Source organism: Lagenorhynchus albirostris, chromosome 12 (assembly GCF_949774975.1).
Source record: "Lagenorhynchus albirostris chromosome 12, mLagAlb1.1, whole genome shotgun sequence".
In the NCBI taxonomy this organism is placed as follows: domain Eukaryota; kingdom Metazoa; phylum Chordata; class Mammalia; order Artiodactyla; family Delphinidae; genus Lagenorhynchus; species Lagenorhynchus albirostris.
Window position 1 is genome coordinate 65,211,742 of NC_083106.1, and position 22,454 is coordinate 65,234,195.

Genomic DNA, 22,454 nt, shown 5'->3' on the forward strand with positions numbered 1-22,454 from the left:
ATGGTAGAGACCCCATCTGAGAATGAAGCCTTCATCAAGAAAAGCAGAGCCTAGAGAGGGACAGAAACAGATTTCTGCTTAGATTACCAGAGTAGCTAAATCCAGCTGTGAAACCAATTTATTAGCTAAACATTTCAGGTGAATCAGGCAATACAATGTCTTTTAGCAATCTGAGCTCAGTTTCTAGCACTGTAACCTGAAGAATCATGACTAATACATGAATCTATGCTTTATAAGATATCAAGGTGAGAAAGGAAAGATATAAAAAGGAAGGAGTGGTCTTCTTCCTATGGAAAATATACATACTCATTAATATTGGGGATTTGACAGGCTTTCACTGTGGAAGTTGGTAGAGGTTCCTTCATCTAAGCACTGCACCCTGCCACAACTCCTCTTCTAATGGAACTTATCTAACCCCCCTGAGATTCCAGAGCCTGCTCCCATAGGCTTGATGAAGGGGCAGTGAGTTACAGGACTGCCTTCCAGTCAACAGGTGGAGTGGGCACTCCACTTTTACCTGGAGTGGGCACCATACTCAAATTGGCCGATCCAATTCTCTCTCCTGAAAAATTGATATTGTCTAGTGTCTAGTGATGCTTAGACTGAAAGGATATAAGTTGGTGTGGACATTATATACACATGCTCATTAAAAAATAATAAATCAAACCAGCAAAGAAAAAACATCTCGCAGAGATAACAAAGAATGAAGCTAAATATCCAATATGTACCGAAGAGACACAGAGGGACAAAACTCCCTTGGTCTCAGACTTGTTCTCATTCCATATCCCAGTTATAGGCCTCCTAAGTCCTGGCTACCTTGTTTGCCCTTGTAGTCATTCAATATATTTCCCCCCCTCGCAGCCTGAGCTAGTTTGAAAGGGTGTCACCTACCTGCAACCAAACAATCTCTCTCTGAAAAACAGCCCATCTAGTATATGTGAAATAACTTGAGATCCTTTAAATAAAAAGCGAAATCAATTCAAAATATGAATAAAGGTGCTTCCGACTTTCAGATTCAATTTGTGGTTTTTGTGACCTCATCTTTAAGAGAAAATCCACAAAGGCAAATTCTCTTGTGTATGCACTGTTTGCAGGTTATCCATTTCAGGTCCTTAGGTTTGGCTGTTGGGACACTGATGGAAACCATGGAATGATTCAATATAGGCTGGGCAAATGAAAAACGGGTTTAGGGGCCATATTTTTAAAGCATGATCTCAGATGTACTTATGGGTACTTCTCACCAGAGTGATCTTTCTAAAACCCTAAACTGATTATGCCATTCCTACTCCAAATCCTCTTTATAAGCACTCCATTTCCTTCAATATAAAATGCAAACTTATAGATGCTTAGTGCTCCCTACCTCTCCAATCCCATGTCCCACTCAATTCTTCAGGCATACCTTACTAGCACTACCTCAGAGTCTTTGAACACAGTATCCCTGACGCTGGCATAAAATGAGCACACTCTTCTGGGATCTAGGGGCATTGCCAAAAGCTGCGCTTGCAAGTGCAAAGTTCATGTGAAATATTCATGTTCGACTGCACATATCTGTACTTCTATTCAATAATATGTACATATTTGTTTTGAGATGTATTTCCCCAGAATTGATAACCCATGATGAGTTTGAAGATTGTCTCACTTGTTTCTCTATCCCTAGTGTCTGTTACAGTGGCTAGCACAGATTAGGTGTTCAAAAAAATATTTCGAACAAATGAGTAAACAATAAACTGTTAGTGGATGCAGAAAATTATCTATTTTGTGCCCTTATCTATCTCTGGCACAGAACTTGTACAAAAGCTTGAGAATCAGGGCTCTGGTCATTCTGAGCTCTTTGTCATCTCCTAACTCATTCCAACACAGTCTTCAAGATACAATTAATTGTCATCTATTTCAAGGATTTCTTCTACTGCTCAAGGGAGGGATACTTCTCCTATGTTCTCCCAGCATCTCTATTATGAAATTTAGTATATTGTAGTATAATTATCTGTCTGCTTCTATGTCCTCCCTACAAGACTGGAAACCCCTGGAGGTAGTGATTTGTGCTTTGTTCCCCTCAAGAGCACCGGCACCTGGCCCGTGGTAGGCTTGAATGAACATCATGTTGAAAGAATAAATGAGTGAATGATTCAGGTGATCTGGAATAGACACATGGCTGCCATTGTTATGGGTCTTTGCAGCTCACACCAAATGCAGAAATCAGCATAGTGAGGAATCGTAAAGCCTGGGATATGCCTCAGGTCAAAATATCATCTACTATCTCTCCTTTATAAAAACTGAGTGGATGATGAAGTTAAGACCAGAAGCACTTTAAATTCAGAGACACCAATTTTTTAATCATGTTTGCCCCTAGAGCTACTATACACTAGGCAGTCCATGCCCTGTTAGGAACTGGGCAGCACAGCAGGAGGTGAGCAGCGGGCAAGCAAGCAAAGCTTCATCTGCCGCTCCCCATCACCCCCCACCGCCCCCATCACTCCCCATCGCCCCCCATCTCCCCCCACCGCCCCCATCGCCCCCCATCGCTCCCCATCGCCCCCCATCAATCCCACTGCCCCCCATCACTCCCGTTACAACCTGAGCCATCCCCCGACCCCACCCCAGTCCATGGAAAAATTGTCTTCCACGAAACCGGTCCCTGGTGCCAAAAAGGTTGGCGACCTCTGCTATATGCTACTGCTTCCCCACCTCAGTGGGGCTTACAACTAAGTAGTCATGAACAACAAGAACAAAGGCATATTCTTCTTCCCTGATCCCTTCCTTCAGCTGCATGACCTGATACTCAAAGAGGTCTGGTTACCACTTCCAGAACCTACACCGGATGGTGAAGGGATTTCAAACTTTAGTTTTAGCACAACCAAGCAGTTAAATATGTTAGAAAATTAAACACTAATGAATTTGTCTGACAGCCCAAATATTTATCTTTTGCTTTAGAAACACCAAAGGGAGAAAATAGAAGTTTATGCAGTAAGAGTCACGGGCACATAGAATAAGCAGCCAGTGCAGTCTGTACCCTACTCAATGTTAGGAAACCCTTCCAACACAACTGTGTCCTTTATAATCTGTAACACTTTGGGGAATCTGGAAATTGTTCTGCTGCCAAAGCATAGTGGGGGAAGGAGGAGAACATGCCAGCTCCTCTTTAAGCAAGCACAAAAGTGCCATTCTCTCATCCGGCAAAACAATAAGATTAGCTCTTTTATCACTAATTTTTCACTCTCCTCACCTACTTTGTAAACATGGCGTGGATGACTTTGCTCCTTATCAGCTGTAAACTGAATCTGCCTTTGTTGAAGCACCGTCAATCAGCTGACTTTCTGTGCATACACTCAGTGATATACCCAACTGAAAAAAGACAGACTTTCATTTTCCCCAGCAATATCAGAAAAAAAAAAAGTACAAAACAGAATGAAAAACAAAAAGGACTCTTCTGTAGAGTGTAACCTAGAGTTCATTTACTCTGCCAGACAGAATGAGATTAAAAACCAATGAAGGTCAAAGCTATTAACATTTGGATCAGAGGGCATTTTGCCTGTTAGGATCTAGTTAGACTGGGCTTTTGTAATTGCCCAGTTTGTTTGCAACATGTCAGGTAAACACTAACATTAGCTAAAGCCTGGGTGGTCTCAGGCTCCACATAGGCAGCTCAAAGGCCAGCTTTATCTTTGATTAGCAGCAAAAACACGCAATTCTTTATATACCAATTTAAAGAGTCAATGAACCTCTTTATTTTTGCTGGTACAACTTGATTGTGACATTTCCAAATGGACCGTAATTTGATTTCCCTTTAGAACTCTTCTGTTGTACACTTTTTAAAGTATATGACTGACAGCTTCCTTGCACACTAGGCAATTTTGAGGGCCAGCACATTAGACTTAACAAAGAATGCCCTTGATCATCAGGCAAGACTAAGGAAATTTGAGTGCTAATCCAGAAGATAACCTTTTTGATTAAATTACTGTCAGTACACCATGAACAGCTTCTTCCTCAGGCTCTGGCAATAACATCTTTTCTTTGCTCTTATGCTTCCTAAAAGTTGTAGCTTTGAGAGTTACAACTCTGAGAACATTTTCTAGACTAAATTTACTCACCTCTACTCATCTTGCCCTTACTCATTCCAAGCAAAAAAGGCATGGGAAAGCTGTAAGTAACTTTGAAAGCGTGCCCAGACCCTTCAAAAATAGCTCAGTAATACTTACATTTCTGTCAATATTGGTACATGTAAAGGAAGCTCTTCTACTTTTCATACCTCCATTTTCTTCTCTACCCACATATAGCTTAGTCTTCAAATCTCAAATCCTTCCGAAGCCTTCCCTTAACTACACCAAACATCAGGGGTCTTCCAATGCTATGAGTACTCATAACACTTCCAGGCTTTATGTGTTGACTAGTATGGTTTACTATGTCAGAATCTTAACTATAATTACTTATTCATTCCCATCTCTCATGCTAGTCTCTGAGCTTAGAAGGGCAGACTCTGTCATCCATGTTTTTGTTTGTTTGTTTTGCGGTACGCGGGCCTCTCACTGTTGTGGCCTCTCCCATTGCAGAGCACAGGCTCTGGACGCGCAGGCTCAGCGGCCATGGCTCACGGGCCCAGCCGCTCCGTGGCATGTGGGATCTTCCCAGACCGGGGCACGAACCCGTGTCCCCTGCATCGGCAGGCGGACTCTTAACCACTGCGCCACCAGGGAAGCCCTGTCATCCATGTTTTTATCACCAGCATCCATTGCTTGGGACTGACTCTAAATGAATGAATCTTTGGAAGAGCAGAGACCATTTCAAAAAGAAGACTACTCCTTTACTCGCAATGGCACTGAAGTTAATTAAATAAAGCATACATGGCTGCATTATTAGCTATAAGAATGTTATAACCATCCTTATAAAACCTTATATATACTAAGTCATTTGGGAATTACAAAAATTTCATGGCATCTACTCACCCTCTAGGTTATTTTTTTAATTAAGTGTTCTTTGTTGCATTGTTCTTACTACCTTGCTTTGGTTTGATGGTTTAATTGCAATGAGACAAACTCCCAAGGAAGTTAACTTAAAAAATAGGGATTCTCGGGCTTCCCTGGTGGTGCAGTGGTTGAGAGTCCACCTGCCGATGCAGGGGACACGGGTTCGTGCCCTGGTCCGGGAAGATCCCACATGCCGCGGAGCAGTTGGGCCCGTGAGCCATGGCCGCTGAGCCTGCGCGTCCGGAGCCTGTGCTCCGCAACGGGAGAGAGGCCACAGTGGTGAGAGGCCCGCGTACTGCAAAAAAAAAAAAAATAGGGATTCTCAAAAATCTCAGCCCAGCCTGAGGAGAATTGCAAAGTCAGGCATCTACCCCTCTGTTCCAGTTTTCACTTTTGCTTCTCAAGTGCCATTTTCTTCTCCACCTCCACGTAGTTCATCACTGCCACCTCAATATTGTGACTTCAGCCCTTGAGTCTACATAGTATTGCAGACTCAGAACCCAGAGCAATCTGAATTGTTCTATCCATTTGCCAATCTGAATTTTGGGGATGGAAAAACTAGTTGGCCCAGTTTGATTTATGTTTCTGCCCCTGGTCCAGTCATTTATGGCGAAAGTCTCAGGACACATATGTTGCCTCCATTAGGGCTATGGGTTGGATATGCTCTCTAAGAAGGGGATAGAAGAAAGCAAACAATCAAACAAAAAAGATCTCCATTACACATATTTCTGAATGCTTCTACCATGCGCCGAAAAGTCTGAATTCATTGTTTTATTATTTATAAGTCAAACCAATATTTACTAAGCACTACTTTTCAAGGTTCTAAGATTCCCAGATACAAAGATGACTTGCAGACTCAATGCAGAAGAAATACACAGTTGAATCGGAAGACAGGCATGGAAAGAGATAACTAAAATATATTGTGATGTGATATGGAGTACTGTCAGCTTTTCAACAAATAGTGTTGGAAAATTTGGATATTCATAAGCAGAAGAATAAACTTTGATCTAAACCTCACATTTCATATAAAAATTAACTCCAAATGTATCATAGGCCCAAATAGATAATGTAAAATTATAAGATGTTTAGACAAAAAGAGAAAAGCATGACCTGGAACTAGGCAAAGTGGTCTTACATATGAAACCAAAAGCATGATCCATAAAAGAAAAAAATTGATAAATTGAACTTTTGCCCTGCAGAAGATACTCGTAAGAGAGAAAATATAATTTACAGACTGGCGGGGGGGGGTGGGGGTGGGAGGTGAAGACTTGCAAAGCACCATTTAAAAAAAAGAAATAAAAGATATAAGAATTAGAAAGGAGGAAACAAAACTGTCACTAATCACAAATAATAAAATTGTCTTATTATCTACCTTTTTAAACATACTTCAGATTCTGTTTCTGATAACCCTGATATCTGGGCCATGTCTCAGTATGTTCCTATTGTCTGTATTTTGGCTTGGTTTTCATTCATTGGATTCTACGTCCTGACATGACTGATCAGTTTTTGTTGAATGTTGGACATGGTGATGCAAAATTGGAGGAAATCTGAATGATGTTTCATTCTCTAGGGAATATACAAATTTCTGCTGGCTGGCAGTTAGACTTGTGGCAGATCACCTTGATCCAATTAGGAAATAAGATCTTTCAAGGCTGAGTATCGGGCTTTGTGAGTTTGTTCTTAATACTACAGTATAGATTCCAGAAATCTTAACTGAAAGCATAAAGTATTTACTGGGGCCCCTTGTAGAATTCACCTATAAAACCATCTGGACCTAATGTTTTCTTTGTGGAACATGGCTAAAATATTAATGCAAATCTCAATGATAATAGGGACTGGTTAAAGCTTACTTTTTATCTGATGTCAGTTTTTAATGTATAGTTTATATTTTCCCAGGAATTTTTCCATAAACTCTGTTTTCAGATTTATTGAAAATAATAAAATTGTGTTTTGTATTCTAATTTTATCTTCTAATCTCTGTTGTAGCTGGTTTTCTGTTTTATTCCATATATATGTGTCTTCTCTTTCTCTTTTTTTTATCTTGACCAGTCTTGCCAAAGATTTTTGTACCTATTCCTTAGTCTTTTCCAATGACCAATTTTGACTCTGTTACTTTGCTCTAATTTACCTTTGTTTTCCATTTCATTTTTTTTAACCTACTTTATTATTTTTCCCATTCTACTTTCCCTAAGTTTATTCTGGAATTAATTTTTACCTTCTAACATTGGCAACTTAGCTCATTAACTTTTAGCTGCTTTGTTTGTTAACTAATATAAGCATTTAAAGCTACAAATATACCTTGAAATACATTTTTAGATGTATCCAACATTATAAAATAAAATGTTTACATTAATATTCAGTTAAAAGTACTGTTAATTTTCATATTTTATTTCTTATTTGGGTAACTTTTTTTAAAGAACAGTTTATTAGTTTTTGTAAGTACAGAGCTGTTTATGGGTGTCCCTTTGTTACAGATTTTTAATTGCATTTTGATCAAAGAATGTAATCTATGTGATACCTGTTTTTGAAATGTGCTAAGATTTGCTTATTGCCTAATTATGGTTTTTTAAATAAAAGTTTCATGCTTGTTTGAGAAAAATACATATACTATAATTGCAGTTTCATTAGATCCATCTTGTTAATTCAGTTGTTCAAATACTTTATATTTTTACTATTTTTTTAACCTCTTGTTTCCAGAGAGATGTTTTTGAAATCCCCTTCTGTAACAGTGAATTTGTCAGCTTTTGCTTTATGCATTTAGAGGCTCTTTCATTAGGTGAAATTCCATTAGGGAAAATTCTCACATCTCCCTGGTAAATTGAATCTTTTATCATTGTGTGATGATCCTGTTTATTCCCATATATTGTTTTGGTCTTTATATCTACTTTTTCTAATGGTAGTTTAGATATCTCAGCTTTCTTTTGGTTAATATTTGCTTGGTTTACATTGTTTCCTTCTTTTACCTTCACCTTCTCTATAATCTTATATTTTATGAATATCTCTCATAAACAGTATATAGTTTCATTTTCTTGTATGCTATCTGACAATCTTATCTGATTGGTGAGTTTAATCCAATACATTTATGTATTTGGATTTTTTCTACTATCGTATATTTTTAAATTTGTCATGCCTTTTTTGCTGCTTCTTTCTTCTTTTGGACTGTCTGATTTTAAAATTTTTCTTATTTAATTTCCCCCTTTGTTAATTTGGAATTTATACACACCATTTTTATTCTTTTACTAGTTTTTCTTGATATTTTACCGTAACATTTGGAATAACAAAGTCTATAATTAAAGTATGTCTCTACCCATTTACATTTAGGTCTTCCATATCCATATTTTTGTCTACTTGATTAGTTATGAAATGAGAGTGGAAAATTAATATCTCCTACTGTGAATGTTTCTGTACATTATCCCTTGAATTTCTTGTCACTTGTGTTTTATTAATGTTGATACTATGTTATTTGGTACATAGATCTTCATTGTGGATTCACTCCTTTATATAAAACACTCTTATTGTTGTTTAATGCTTTTTTTCCCTACATTCAGTGCAATCTAATATTAAGATTTTAATCATTCTTTTCGGTGCTTCCTTACAATGCTTTTGTTATCCTTTAATATGCAGTCTTTCTTACTTACTTGGTATTCCTTTCATGCAGACACAGTTGGATTTTAGCCAACTACTCTTAAATCTTTTTTCCTCTGCTGAAAGAAAGAAATCTCTAAGATGATTATTTTCCCTTTTAGAATTTGATATGGGAGAAAGAACATACCCTGAATCTGGAAATAAATGAGTTTTAGTATTGATCTTCCTCAAATTAACTTTCTGATTTTTTGAAACTTCCATGAGACATCTGGTTACATCTTCCCAACTCTTAGATTAGAAAAATAACACTTTCCCCGCTTTTTTTGAACTATAAATACAGAGAGGTTACCATGTTTCAAAGTTGTACGTGTAAGATACCATTACTTTTAAAATACATTTTATCTTTCCTTGTTAACTGGGAAGAGCCCAATTTAATCTTTTGTAAATTCATGGCCATCAAAGAAATAGTCCAGTAACTTGCCCATTTTATTATATCATAAATCATGGTAGAAAAGCTGAGACCACTGCTCTGAACTGCCAGAAAGTAAGATTGCTTTGAGTACAATGTACTCATAACAAAAATAATTGGTGAGTTAATTCTTTGTCACTGATTAAGTTGGGACAAATACATTTTGAGGTAGTTCTTAACTCCAGATACTAATTCTGATTTCCACTTTTGGAAGATTTTATTTGTATTATCTGAGAATCTTCCATTTAAAAATGTTGCTTTGCCTTCTGATTCCTACAATTTCTCTTTTATGCCTATGATTTCTTTTACAATGTTCTCATGATTCATGGTCTCCATCTTAAGTCTCTATTATTCTTTGACTCACAAATATACTGAGCTTGTTTTATGTTTCTGCCTAGAGAATAGTATATGACTGAGTGTGGCTTCTGGTATACTTCCTAGGTCATTTACTCCAAATTTATTTTAGCCCTTATTTCAATTCTATAGTCAACTGCCATTGTTTTACTCAATAAAGAAGATGGAGCTCGTGGAATTTATTGACCAAGAAGTAAATTTGAAAATACTGAACCATAGGAAGACTATATTATTTTCTAATTATCCTTTCCCCAAGAATGTCTATGGCCAAGAATTTCAGGATAAATATTAGGGGTGTAAATTACAATCTGACCAACCACAGTTATCAGATCTAACACAGAAACATTGGAAAGATAACCGTATCTTTGAAAAGCTCTAAGCCTGTTATGAATTATGGTTTCATAGAAGGGCATTGTCTAATTTTAATCTACCTTTGTTATGCTGAGCAAAAGAAGACAAGGCAAGAACTCAGAAATAAGTCTGGGTTGTTTCTAGTCAATGCTTTTTTTCCCCGTGAAATATAGAAACTTTCTCTTTTCAAATTGGAAACATTTTTTAACAGATTTTCTGTCAACTTTTTTAAACAAAGTCACAGGTTAACAATTGAGGGAATTCTGGGTGATCATAGAGTACTCAAGTCAGAAATATTAGACCTGAAAGGATCCTGGGATGTCATTTAGCCCAACCTTCTACATGGTAAATGAAGAAAATGATTAATAATAAAGACATATGTTTGAGGTTACATTTCTAAAAAAAATTTATAAAGAATACAAATTATAAGTATGTGAGTCAGGGTTTAGACATCTAGATCTCTATTATTTGTACCATACCTAGTTTAATTTTCCTGTTACACAAAAAAACCAAAGTCAACAGAGACTGTGAGAATACAGAAAGGAACCATCATCCAAGAAGTCTGATCACAACTTTAATCCCCCAAACTACTAAGACTTGGATCACAGATGTTTTCAGTATCTCCTGGGAGGTTGTGCCTAACACATTTCTCTGAAGCTGAAAATGGGCATGAGACTGTAGTTTAAAGGAAAAAATTCTAAAATAAATCATGTTATGGGCATTAAGGGCAAACAACATTCTTTCAAAATGAGGCAAATTTTAATTGGATTCCTGAACCTCTTTTCAACAAGGGACGCTTCAGCACCATTAGTAAAGCGTCATTCTTTCAGATGACGGAAACCTGTTCATGTTGGTGGACTTTTGGCACCTTAGTTCCCATGTTTCTGTTAGAGGTTGAAGTTGCTTGATGAATTCCAGAAGCTATATACAGCAATCTATATCTACACTATGATAGAAGAAACAAACAATGATGGCTATTCACGGTAATGCTGGAAGAGACTGTTTTTGCCATGTCTGCTGTTAACTTACAAAGCGGTTCTCTGCACTTTGTGGATGGCTACAAGTCAAACACTTCTGCCTTAAATCTTTTCCTTAGAATCATTTTGAAACAAGTTCTAAAAAGAAGATAGGAGCAAGAGAAATTTCTATTTATTTTGGAGGCTTAAGCAACATTGTGAAAGGGGTGACGGGTGCCTTAATTAGCGTCTGTGACCTGACTTTTTTTTTTTTTTTTGTCTTACTTTCCACTATTTTACCCTTGTTACTTTCTTTTTTGTAGTACAGTCTTATCTAACTAGTTCTCCCAGGAAACATGTCCCTCTCCCCCATCCATTAAACGTGCTCTTTGAGAAGGATCTGGTCTACCATTCACCCTCAAGTATAAAAGACAGATAAGGTTTAGTGTGCCAACCTCCCTAAGGGCACTGGTTATTTTAGAAAAGGAAAAGCAACCCTGTTAAGTATAATCTAAATGACTAAAGTTCTCATGATGGAATGCCAGATATCAGAAAATAGCTGTATATTTCTTGGAGAAGATAGAGCAATATTTCAATACCCCAGAATATAACTGCCTGTTACTAGATCAACAATACTACTAAGAGATAAAAGTTGTGTATTAGTATGTGAAAGAGATCCAAACAAAAATGGTTCTCTTCAGGTCTGACTCTGAAAAAGCTGTAACAACAACAACAAAAACAACTTAGGGAATATCATCATTCTATGGAATCGAAGTTCAGTCTCACTCTTTTTATTTCTAGAATGAACAGTCTCAAGAAATGTCTGTAATGGGCTTTGAGGTGAGGTCAACAATGAGGTCACATGCACTGTTCCCCATTTCTGGCTGTGAATTGTACTATATACTCACACGCACCTCTCCCCACAGAGATCTGAGGTGAAGCAGGCTATATTTTGATACGGTACTTTGGGATATAAAACAAATATGGAATATACAACCGAAGATATTTCACTTAATAAATTAGTTCTTCTCTGAACACTCCCTTAAGAAGTAAAAAATATATTAAATATGCTTTATATTCTCAAAAACCTTAGTTTGCTGACCTCAAATAATAACTGTATGCATTGTTCTTTATGGTACTTTTATGCAAGAATGCATAAATAAGTTCCCAACACTAATTCATTAGTCCCTGGACACCCCATGGGGGTGCTGGAAGAGGAGTGAGGGTTGTGGGAAACACATGATAAATGTGCTCTCCTGGGGTGGTTCAATTTCCCAGCACTGATTTCATTTTTTTGCCTGGAATCATAAAATAGTGTGAGTTCTACTGGAACTGAGAGTAGGAACAAGAACAGTCCCTTATGGCTAGCTTTGAACAAGTCATTTTGATCCCTATGTCTGAGGTACAGACATCTCTGAAATAGCAGGGTTTAAAATATGTCCAAATTTCATTAGGCTTTGATGTGTTCAGATGAACTAAATTATTGCAAAGGCACTTGGCCCCTGGAGGTGTTCTCAAATGGCTACCAAAACTTCCTCTTAAAATGTGTATGGAAATTACACATATCCATTGTAACATAAAATTATGAGTGAGAAGAGAGAGTGAGTACCATGAAAGGATCAATATACACAAATTCTAGCATTCCCAAACCCCAGGACAGTGCAGGCTACATAATTTGCCAAGCAGGTACAAAATGAAAATGTGGGGTCCCTTGCTCAATTTGCAGGAAGAAAAGCTTTTTCCTTTCTTTGGCAGTCTCTTGACTTATTGTCATGTTTTCTGTTGGCTATACTACCTTGTGCATGGGGATACCCCTATGGAGAGGGCAGACCCTCAGAAGTGCCCCAGGCCCCTGCCCAGCAACTCGGTGCTCAAGGTGCAAGTCCAGACCCTCCCAAGTCCAGACCCCACATGGGGAGGAGGGCAACAGCTGTAGCTGGCAAGGGATGAGGATGAAGCAGGCCAGTAACCTGTCCTGGGGAGGCAGAAAGACGAGGCAGGCACACACATTGTGAGCTCTCCAAGCCTCAGGTGCATGCTCCATTTTCTCATCAGATTTCACTTATTAAAGTACAACACCAAAGATAAGATTATTAAGAATTTCGAGATGGCCACCACAGAGCATTAAACCCTGTGCCCACTGAGCTACTGTACCAGTTGCTTTCCCATGAAGCCAGCCTTGCACTAGCAATAATCAATTCAAAAGCTAAAAGATACAACTTTGAGTTACCTGCGAGGAACTCTCTAACCAAAGGTGTACAGAGAAAATTGTGAAATGCTGTAGAAAGACATAAGTTAAGACATGAATAAGTGGAGAGATGTACTATATTAATGGATGGGAGGATGATCATTAAGACATGCAGTCTTCTCCCAAACCAGTCTACAAATTCAAGGCACTGCCAGTAGGATGTTTAGGTAGAATTAGGCAAATCAATTTTTAAAATTCATATGGATGAGAAAAGTCTGATAATATCAAAGTTAATTCATTTAAAGAACAAATGGAGAGAGGGATTTCCACAACAGATTTCAAGACATAACGTTTTATTCATGCAGAGAAATAGAGATAGATCAATGAAACCAAAGCCTATATAGAAACTTGGTTATAAGCAGATGGCATTATAACTCAGTGGGAATTATGCAACAAATAGTAATGAGACAATCAGATTTTTGTCTACATAAGTATTAATTTAGATTCTTACCTCATAGCATTCACTAAAACAAATACCAGCTATTCAATATTCTATGTCTCTTAACACTGAACCCAGGGCTAAAGTTGGATATGCTAGCTGTCTCAATGCTCTGTTTTGATGAACACATGGGATAAGGGAATAGAAGTAGCAAGAGAGTATTGGACCAAGAGCCAAGTCGTGAAAACAAGAAAAATAAAAATTCTCAACTGCCATAAAAAAATGCAGGAGATGTCATGATGATGGCAAAATGTTCAACTGCTCTGAATGGGCTGAATGAAAATAGCCTTTCTGAACATCCATCTTAAAAAAAAAAAAAGAAAAAAAAAAAAAAAGGAAAAAAAAAAGAAAAAAAAATGCAGGAGAGTAAAGTTACAATATCAATGTATAAGATGATGTTTTAAATCAACACGCAAAAACACTATTCATAGGGAAAAATTGTTAACATTGGCAACTTCAAAAAAAATTTTTTTTTTTTTGCAGTACGCAGGCCTCTCACTGCTGTGGCCTCTCCTGTTGCGGAGCACAGGCTCCGGACGCGCAGGCTCAGCGGCCATGGCTCACGGGCCCAGCCGCCCTGCGGCACGTGGGATCTTCCCGGACCGGGGCACGAACCCGCGTCCCCCGCATCGGCAGGCGGACTCTCAACCACTGCACCACCAAGGAAGCCCAGCAACTTCAAAATTTGAAATCAGAAAGTTAAGACTCAGACTGAGGTAGGTATTTGCAATGTGTCTAATTAATAAACAATCAGAATTCAGAATATATAAAGAACTCCTATGCATAAATTTAAAATATGAAAGAAAACCAGCAGAAAGATGGGCAAATGATAGGAAGAGGCAATACACAGCAGAGGAAGCCCATATTGCCAATAACTATTTTTATAAAAGTACCCGAACTCACTCCTAATCAGAGGATGCAAATTAAAACAATAATGAGACACCATTTCACACCAAAAATTCAGAAGCATGAAACAAAAATGTTGGCAAAGATGTGGGTAGACAGGAATTCTATACCCATGGAGGTGAGATTGTAAATTGGCATAAGTACTTTGGCCATCAACATCAAGGTATCCAATAAAGCTACAAATGCATATGCCCTATAACCTATGAATTCTACTTCTAAATATATTTCGGTTAAAATCTTTGCATATTTGAGCCAGGATTCATATCTACGATATGTATTGCAGCTCTGATTCTAACAGCAAAAAGTGGAACCTACTCATGTATCTCCTTCTACCCTTTTGATGAAGTTTTCTTTATTCCATTTTGTCTCAACCTCAGAAGTCACACTTTCTGCTTCTACTATTTTAATAGTTGGGCTCAAATTTTTAATGTGCTTACTTAAATTAGAAGAGTCCTTTTCATTTTCCATATTTCTTTTACAATGTGTTTTCTCATTTCTTTGTTCATGATTGCTTACTGAAATATGACTTATCCCTTCCTTGTCTCTATAACTTCTTACTTTTGGTACATAACGTTTTCCTGACACGGCTGCTGATCAGAATTCAATTACCAGTCTAACGGTCATTCCTTTGTAAAAAAAAGAAATCTTTGGTCGCCTTTTCTTTTTGTTTTTTTGCTTTAATGGTCTACTGCTTATTTATGACACAGCTAAAAGAACATTTGTTTTTATTTATCTTCTTCAGGACTTGATATGCTTTAGCTTGCGTGAGGACTCATGTCTTTGTTCAAGCTGAGAAAATCCTCACACATTATGTCTTCAACGACTTCCTCTCCCTCATTTTCTCTAGTCCTTCCTTTGGAAACCAGTAAAGGTCTCCAACCCATCACAGAAGATGTCAAAACCAATTGGAACAGCTGTCATCCACAAACCACCAGCACATCCATACCGATGTCAGGAGCAGAATATCACTCCTGTATGGAACTGGGGCCCAAATTCCCCCCAACACGCAGCTGCCAGATCCTCAGCTCCGGTCTTTGCAGATCACATAAGGTGTAAACTGAGCTTCAGCGATTGCCCACTCTTCTCACTTTACATTTCCCCCCTGTGTCTATCATCTGTGAATACCCCACTATATGTTCCAAAATTAATTATGAAATAAAAATTATTTTAGTGTACTTTAAAAGCACATGTGTATGTTGGATGAGCAGAAGAATTTGTCCTTCTACTCACCCATTCTATCAGAAAAACTTATACCCAAACTTCTAAAATGCACAAATATTAAAAACCAGATGAAAAACTAATTAGAATTGTGTGCTCTAAGGTACGATTGAATACCTTATATTTGTGTAGCTAAGAAGCCTTAACCGTATGAATGATCCCTGAGGAATTTTCTCTGCTTTGTTCATTGCCATATTAATAGGAGAAAGAGCCAAGAGTCCTCAGATCACCCTTGGGATGGTGACTTACTGGTAAAGCATGGAAAGTATTTCCCCCAATTTGGGATAAATTACACAGGGTCCTTGGTATTTCCAAGATCCAGCTTCCCGTTTCCGCAGTTTATCAGGCTGTCAGGCGTGCCCTGGGTCTGGCCTGAAGGGGGAGGAGTTATTAGATTTGCACTCCTTTGAAAGGCCAGGAGTGGGCTTCAGGTCTGGCCTGAAGGGGGAGGAGTTATTAGATTTGCACTCCTTTGAAAGGCCAGGAGTGGGCTTCACAGGAGTGCAGTGCTGTTAAGAGTACAGGCAAGGGGCCACAGAGATGATTCGAGGTGCCCAAATGGATAGGGGTTACAGGGCGTAGGGGAGTATCAAGCAGGTTATTATTAAATTGGGGAAATTAACCTGAGTATTAAACAGCAGTTCATATCTATTTTATTAAGGTAGCTCTTCCCATTTGAACTAAACTCTTACTATATGAACTCAGAAACTGGAAAGATTCAGATAAGGAGTAAGAAGTACAGATCTACAGAAATGAAGTGCCCTGCCCGTGTCATATGACAAGGAGATGGCCAAGGCTATCCCAGAACCTGGAGTTTATCATTTTTAGCCTCTTCATATCCATAGTAGGTAAGACTTCCAGACTTATCTCTGAGTAAACACTGTACCACGGAATCTCAGTGCTGCTGCAATCACCCCCATTGCTGAATCGCTGTGTCTTCTTTCACGAATGAGGGATAAGGTTCATTCATCCATTTATTCATTCATTTTTCATACCTCTCTGTTATCATCTTGGATATATGCAATATTACTATAACAAAGTTGAAAACTAATTATAAAGAATTGTACTTTTAATTTTCTCTCTTGCATATACAAAATAGATATAAAAATATACAGTTCTAGTATCATAAAAATTATTTTCCAATATTAATCCTAGCTATCTAATGTGTTGGGTTTTTTTTCACCTTAAAATGCAGAAATCACGTGTTAAAAGAGCCATATGGGCTACGCAAGGAGATGCCATTTCCTACATGGGACCACACAGAAAGAAAAAAAGTAAGCAGGATGTGCCAGGCCTCTATTAAGAAAGGCAGAGGGGGCTTCCCTGGTGGCGCAGTGGTTGAGAGTCCGCCTGCCGATAGAGGGGACGCGGGTTCGTGCCCCAGTCCGGGAAGATCCCACATGCCGCAGAGCGGCTGGGCTCGTGAGCCATGGCCGCTGAGCCTGTGCGTCCGGAGTCTGTGCTCCACAACGGGAGAGGCCACAACAGTGAGAGGCCCGCGTACCACAAAAAACAAGCAAACAAAAAGAAAGGCAGAGGAAAGTGGAGACAAGCAGCATATTAATCAGCATTCTCCACTGGAACAGAACAAATAGGATATAGATATAAAGGGAGATTTAATATAGGAATGGGCTCTTGTGATTATAGAGGCCAAAAGCTCCACAGTCTGCTGTCGGTGAGCTGGAGAACCAGGAAAGCCAACAGTGTAATTCAGTCCCAGTCCAAAGGCCCAGGAATTGCGTGGCCGATGATATCAGGCCCTGTCTGAGGACTCGAGAACAATGAGTGCTGACGTCCAAGGGCAGAAGATGGTGTCCCAGATCAAGCAAAGGGAGCAAATTTACCCTTTCTCTGCCTTTCTGTTCTATTCAAGTCCTCAGTGGATTAAATGATGCCCATTGGCCCTGGGAGGGTGAATCTTCTTTATTCAGTCTACTGATTCAAATGCTAACCTCCTCCGGAGACATCCTCACAGACTCACCCAGAAATAACGATTTACTAGCTATCTGGGCATCCATTAGCCCAGTCAAGTTGACACATAAAATTAACCATCAAAAGTAGTGTTCAGTGAGCCCTACTGTAGGGCAGGTACTGTACTCAACTCTTTCCTCATTTAATCCTTAAAATGACTTTCCAGTCTTCCAGATGGGGCAAGTGACAACAGATGCTTTGAGAAGATAATGAATATGCCGAGCACTGCACATTAGGTACACGGCTGAATAAGAGCATAAACTAATGGATGGCTAAATCCAAAGCCTGCCTTCTTTCCATCCAATCCTGTTACTACCTTAACAGCATCACAAACACGCACACGCACACACACACGCATTTGCCCAGGAAGCAAAGAAGAGTTCTTGGGTTTCAACTTTCTCACCATATCCAATTATCCCAATTTGGTTTATCAGGTAGTCCTGTCCAGGAAGACATGGAATCTGACCCCCAGACAAAAGAAGAGTAACCCCAGGGTGACTGGATGGAGAATGTCAGTTTAAATGGAAGGGATGGTGCCAAGGGGGCCCACAGGGCAGAGGTACCCAAGCACCCGGAGGCAGGAGGGTCCCAAACACAGATTTTGCCTTTTTTCAAGTTTTGCCTCCAGTCTTTTCTGCACTTGCCACTTCCGCCCACTGTTCTCTCCAGCTCTTCCAGCATTTCCAAATCCACCCACAGCTTAAAGATCCAGATGTAGAAATCTTCAAGGCTCATACCTACAACTCTTAAAAACTTCAACAAAAACAAACTTTCAAGATGAATCTGAGCCTTTTATTTCTTCTTACAGGCACTCTTTCTGTTGGGATCATCTAAAGAATTGAAAGAAAACAAGATCAATCCTATTTTGTGTTTGGATTTCAGCAAAGTGTGAGAATTATTTGAGCCATTTCCTTGTCCTATATAGGGAAATATGTTTTCCATGATATGGTTGGCTAGAAACACACAGGTAAAATAAAATCTTCAAAGTACTTCCCCTCAGATCCAGAAATGATGAGCAATTTGACATCCTGTATCCCCCTGACTGCAAACGAGAAAGCTCTCTGTCAGAAGCTATTCCTGCAATATTATACCTCTAATGTTGTGGGAAGTTGTCTGAGGCTAAAGGCAGCCGTAATAATGGGATTGTGTTTCAAAAAAGAGCTGGCTGTAAGGCCATGCTGTAAATGAAAAGCATCATAAAAGGAACATTACCACTCTTAAAAAACAGTGAGACTGCTCAAATAACTCATTGAAGGCTATTTTTATGGTCCCCTAATTCTGTTTTTAAAATCAAATACAACTCTAAAAAATAGCTCACTCCAAGTTGGGGAGAAGCCAAACCACTTCAGTTTAGGAAGAATCTTAAATCTTACCTGCTAAAGTTCATTCACTCATTAATTCATTCAAAGAAGCATGTATTAAGCACCAAGTATATGTAAAGTATTGAATTAGATGTCTTAGTATTGAATATATTAATATTGAATAGTACTTCCCAACCAGTATTTTATAATCAAACAGAGGCAATAAGACCTGTACATTTGTCACTAAAGTATAATAAGAAACTATAATAAGCTAAATATCCTAAGAGAAAAACAAGCAGGAGTGTGAGAGGTTGGGAAAAAATCAATTTTGGCTGTGGGGATTCTGGAAGACTTCATGGAGGAAGTGGCATTTAGCCTTGGAGGATGGAGACAGAGAATATCCTTGATAGGAGAGACAGTGTGTGAAAAGGCAGAGCCACAGAGTACAATCGTGGGAAGGTGAACAATTCCATTCAACCGGAATCTGAAAGCAATGTGAGAGTGAAGCCCAAAAGGCTGGGCATGATCATGGAGAGCCCATCACACTAGGGCTAGTTGTGTGGCCCGTTGTCCAGTGGCTCTGCCGATCAGAAAGTAGACCGGGAAGCTTAAGTTGGCTGCTGTGAGGCCCCTAACCTGCTTCTCAGGGGAAGACTGGAAAGGAACTCACAAATCTCATATAGTCAAAGAATAGCTAGCAAGACATTCTCTCTTTGCCTTGGTTATTGTGATGTTCAAAATCAAGGCTCAGAGCGAGGACCCCTGGCATTTATTTTGTGTACCTCCCTCATTTCTGGTCTCATCTTAGGTTTCCTTAGTCTCCTTTTCTTTTTGTTCCTAGCTCCTCACATAAAAAATATATTTGCTGTTAATGTGTTTTTATTATAAAGCAGTGATCATATAAACAGATGCAACATAGAGATACAAATGAACGACCAAGTGGAGAAGGGCAGGGTGTACCTCTAAATGAATCCATTTTCCAGAAGTCATAAGACTAATGCTCTCCAAATACACCATTCTATATATTAGTTTCTGACAATCACTGACTAACAAGTTCTATGATTTCTACAGCTAGAAATGTTTTTCCATAGGTAATTTTGTACAGCCCTTGCTCTATAAGTACAAGTGACACTACTTTATATAGTAACATGTCTTTTAAATAAGAAGAAATGAGATCTCTTAACATGGAATAAGTAAGCAGGCAGGGAAAAACATTTTTTACCCAGTGTCAAAGCAACAGCCAGATCTGCTTCTTCCATGTACCCACATTAATGCTTCTGACAGCACTGTGATGCACCATCTCAGAGCAAAACATGCCAAGTCAGAGTCCAAAGGGCATGTCCAAATATGACATGACCCTGACAGTAATAGTGATGATGGGTAATGAAGCATGTGCCCTAGGACGTCAATGACCTAGGCATCTCCAGATGACTCATCATTCACATCCCAAGTGGGTGAGTATTTTGTTTTCATTAAGGTATAAATCTGAGGACTAAACATGCAGTCCATTAATGTGTGACCCCCCAATACTTTCTACTCACCTCAGCATTGCTCTAGTTGTAAACTAGCAAACATCAAGGACCATATCTGTGTGATTGCATGCATGCTGAAGCATGTTAAAAGTCAATATCAAGCCAATGGCCAGGTAGGTCTAGTTAAAACATTTGTAACCAACTGAAGCAGTAAGAATGAACATGAAAATCAGGAAGAATCAGAGCTGAAATTCCTCTAGTCCTGTAAAATACGTGCTATGTGCATTGGGAAGAGATAGTGGATTATACATGTGGTGGGTTAGTTGTTTTACCTATTGTACAATAGCTTAGCAGCCGTTGAAATTGACGCAATTGAAAATACATGTCTGTGCTCTTCTGTGTGTGGGAGAGCAGGAAAGGAGTGGGGTGTGGCTTCTATGCTAGCATGGCCAGGGAGTCAAAGCAAATCCTTACTTTTAAATATAAATGCATTTCCTTGAGGGATTTTCTAGTATTTAGCTTGACCCATACATAGTCTCCAGCCAATACCTCCCTCCCCAAAAAAAGTAAGAGGAAAAATAATAAAGGCAGGAAGCTTTCAAATTTCTACCTGCATTAACATATCAGAGCATAATAGCTTTGAAACCATTTCTGCTTAATGAACACCCACATTTGCATTTCAAGAGCACCCCAGGGTGCAATAAAGTCAATACAGCATAGATAATTTTGAAGTCAACCCTTTTCCTTCTCTAAAAGGTCCTTTAACTATAAAAACCAATTTTAATAAAAAGGTATCTGTACTCAAGATCCTCCATTATACAACACACTTCATCATAACATAAAAGTTTTGTCCCAAAGACCAACTTTAAGGAATTTACAGTAGATTAATGTTGTTATTAGTCATGACTGTGTACAGCAAATTGTGTTCTCACAGCTCTTCCAACACGAGGTCAAAACAGGAAACTGAATTAAATTCTGAAGGTTAATTCCTTAGCTGTCCATCTATCCTGGTGACTGCACGAAGGATGGAGTTGAAAACGAAGGTTTTCTCACTAAAGAGACTGCCAAATGTATTGAAGAGAAAGCTACATAAGGAACACTTTTGGTCAGAAGAAACATGATTAAGTTACAATACTCTGAACCAAACTCCAGCAATGTCTCTGGTTGTAGCAAGAGATAGGAAAAACGAGGGTCACCCATCCCCACATGCCCAAGACCTAGATTGTCAGCACATCTAAAGTGAAGAAGCTCAAAAAGAGTGGAAACTCATAAAGCACATATTTATGTCAGATATTTAATTTGTAGTTTATATTGAATATCATTTGTAATGTATATGGTAACATTAACATGATCAGAGCTATTCTTTTGCATTTTTACAATATCACTTTTTTGGAGAGGCCGTCCTTGACCACCAGAGTAGCTCCTTCCTTCAATCTTACTTCCTGTAACCTGTTTTACTTCTCCTCAAAGCACTCATCTCTCACTGACATTTTTATATTTCTTGTGTTTATTATGTGTCCTCAACTAGCTTGTAAATTCCAGAATGGTGAGTGCCCACAGTGCCTAAGAGTGACTGGCATATAATAGATACTTACTAAATACTTGTTAAATGAATGAATGGATGAATGAGATAGAACAGCTGTTAGGTCAATAAGAGTCTCTATCCCCTCACCTCCCAATGTGAACTCCAACTATGAGCTCCTGGGGAGCAGGTGGCAGAGTGCCTGGCTCCCAACAAGCATTCAGTAACTCAGTAACTATTTTGGGGGTGGGTGGTGTATTGGTTTCCTATTATTATTGTAACAAATTACTGTAAACTCAGTGACTTAATACAAATTTATTATCTCATAATTCTGTAGATCAGAAGTCTGACACAGGCTAAAATCAAGGTTCTGATAGAGCTGCATTTTTTCCTGTAGGCTCTGAGTTAGATCTGTTTCCCTGCCTTTTCCAGCTTCTAGAGGTCACTGTGTCGCTTGGCCGGTGGTCCCCTCCCTCTGCCTTCAAAGCCAGCAACGGCAGGTCAAGTCCATCTCACTCTGACCCTGCTTCTGTCACCTCTTTCTTTGACTCTCTTCAGCCTAACTCTTCCACTTTTAAGGACCCTGGAGATTATTTTAGGTCCACCAGGATAATCCAGAACAATTTCCCCATCTCAAGGTCAGCTGATTAGCAACTTTAGTTGCATCAGCAACCTTAGTTCCCCCTTGCCATATAACATAC

General features: G+C 38.8%; 1 non-coding gene across 1 annotated transcript; it reads left to right on the forward strand.

Moving 5' to 3' along the window:
• Positions 1-13,592: 13,592 nt before the first annotated feature.
• LOC132530973 (small nucleolar RNA Z40) lies at positions 13,593-13,664 on the forward strand. The gene has a single exon (XR_009543979.1). It is a non-coding gene; the product is annotated as a small nucleolar RNA Z40 (small nucleolar RNA).
• The last annotated feature ends 8,790 nt before the right edge of the window (positions 13,665-22,454 follow it).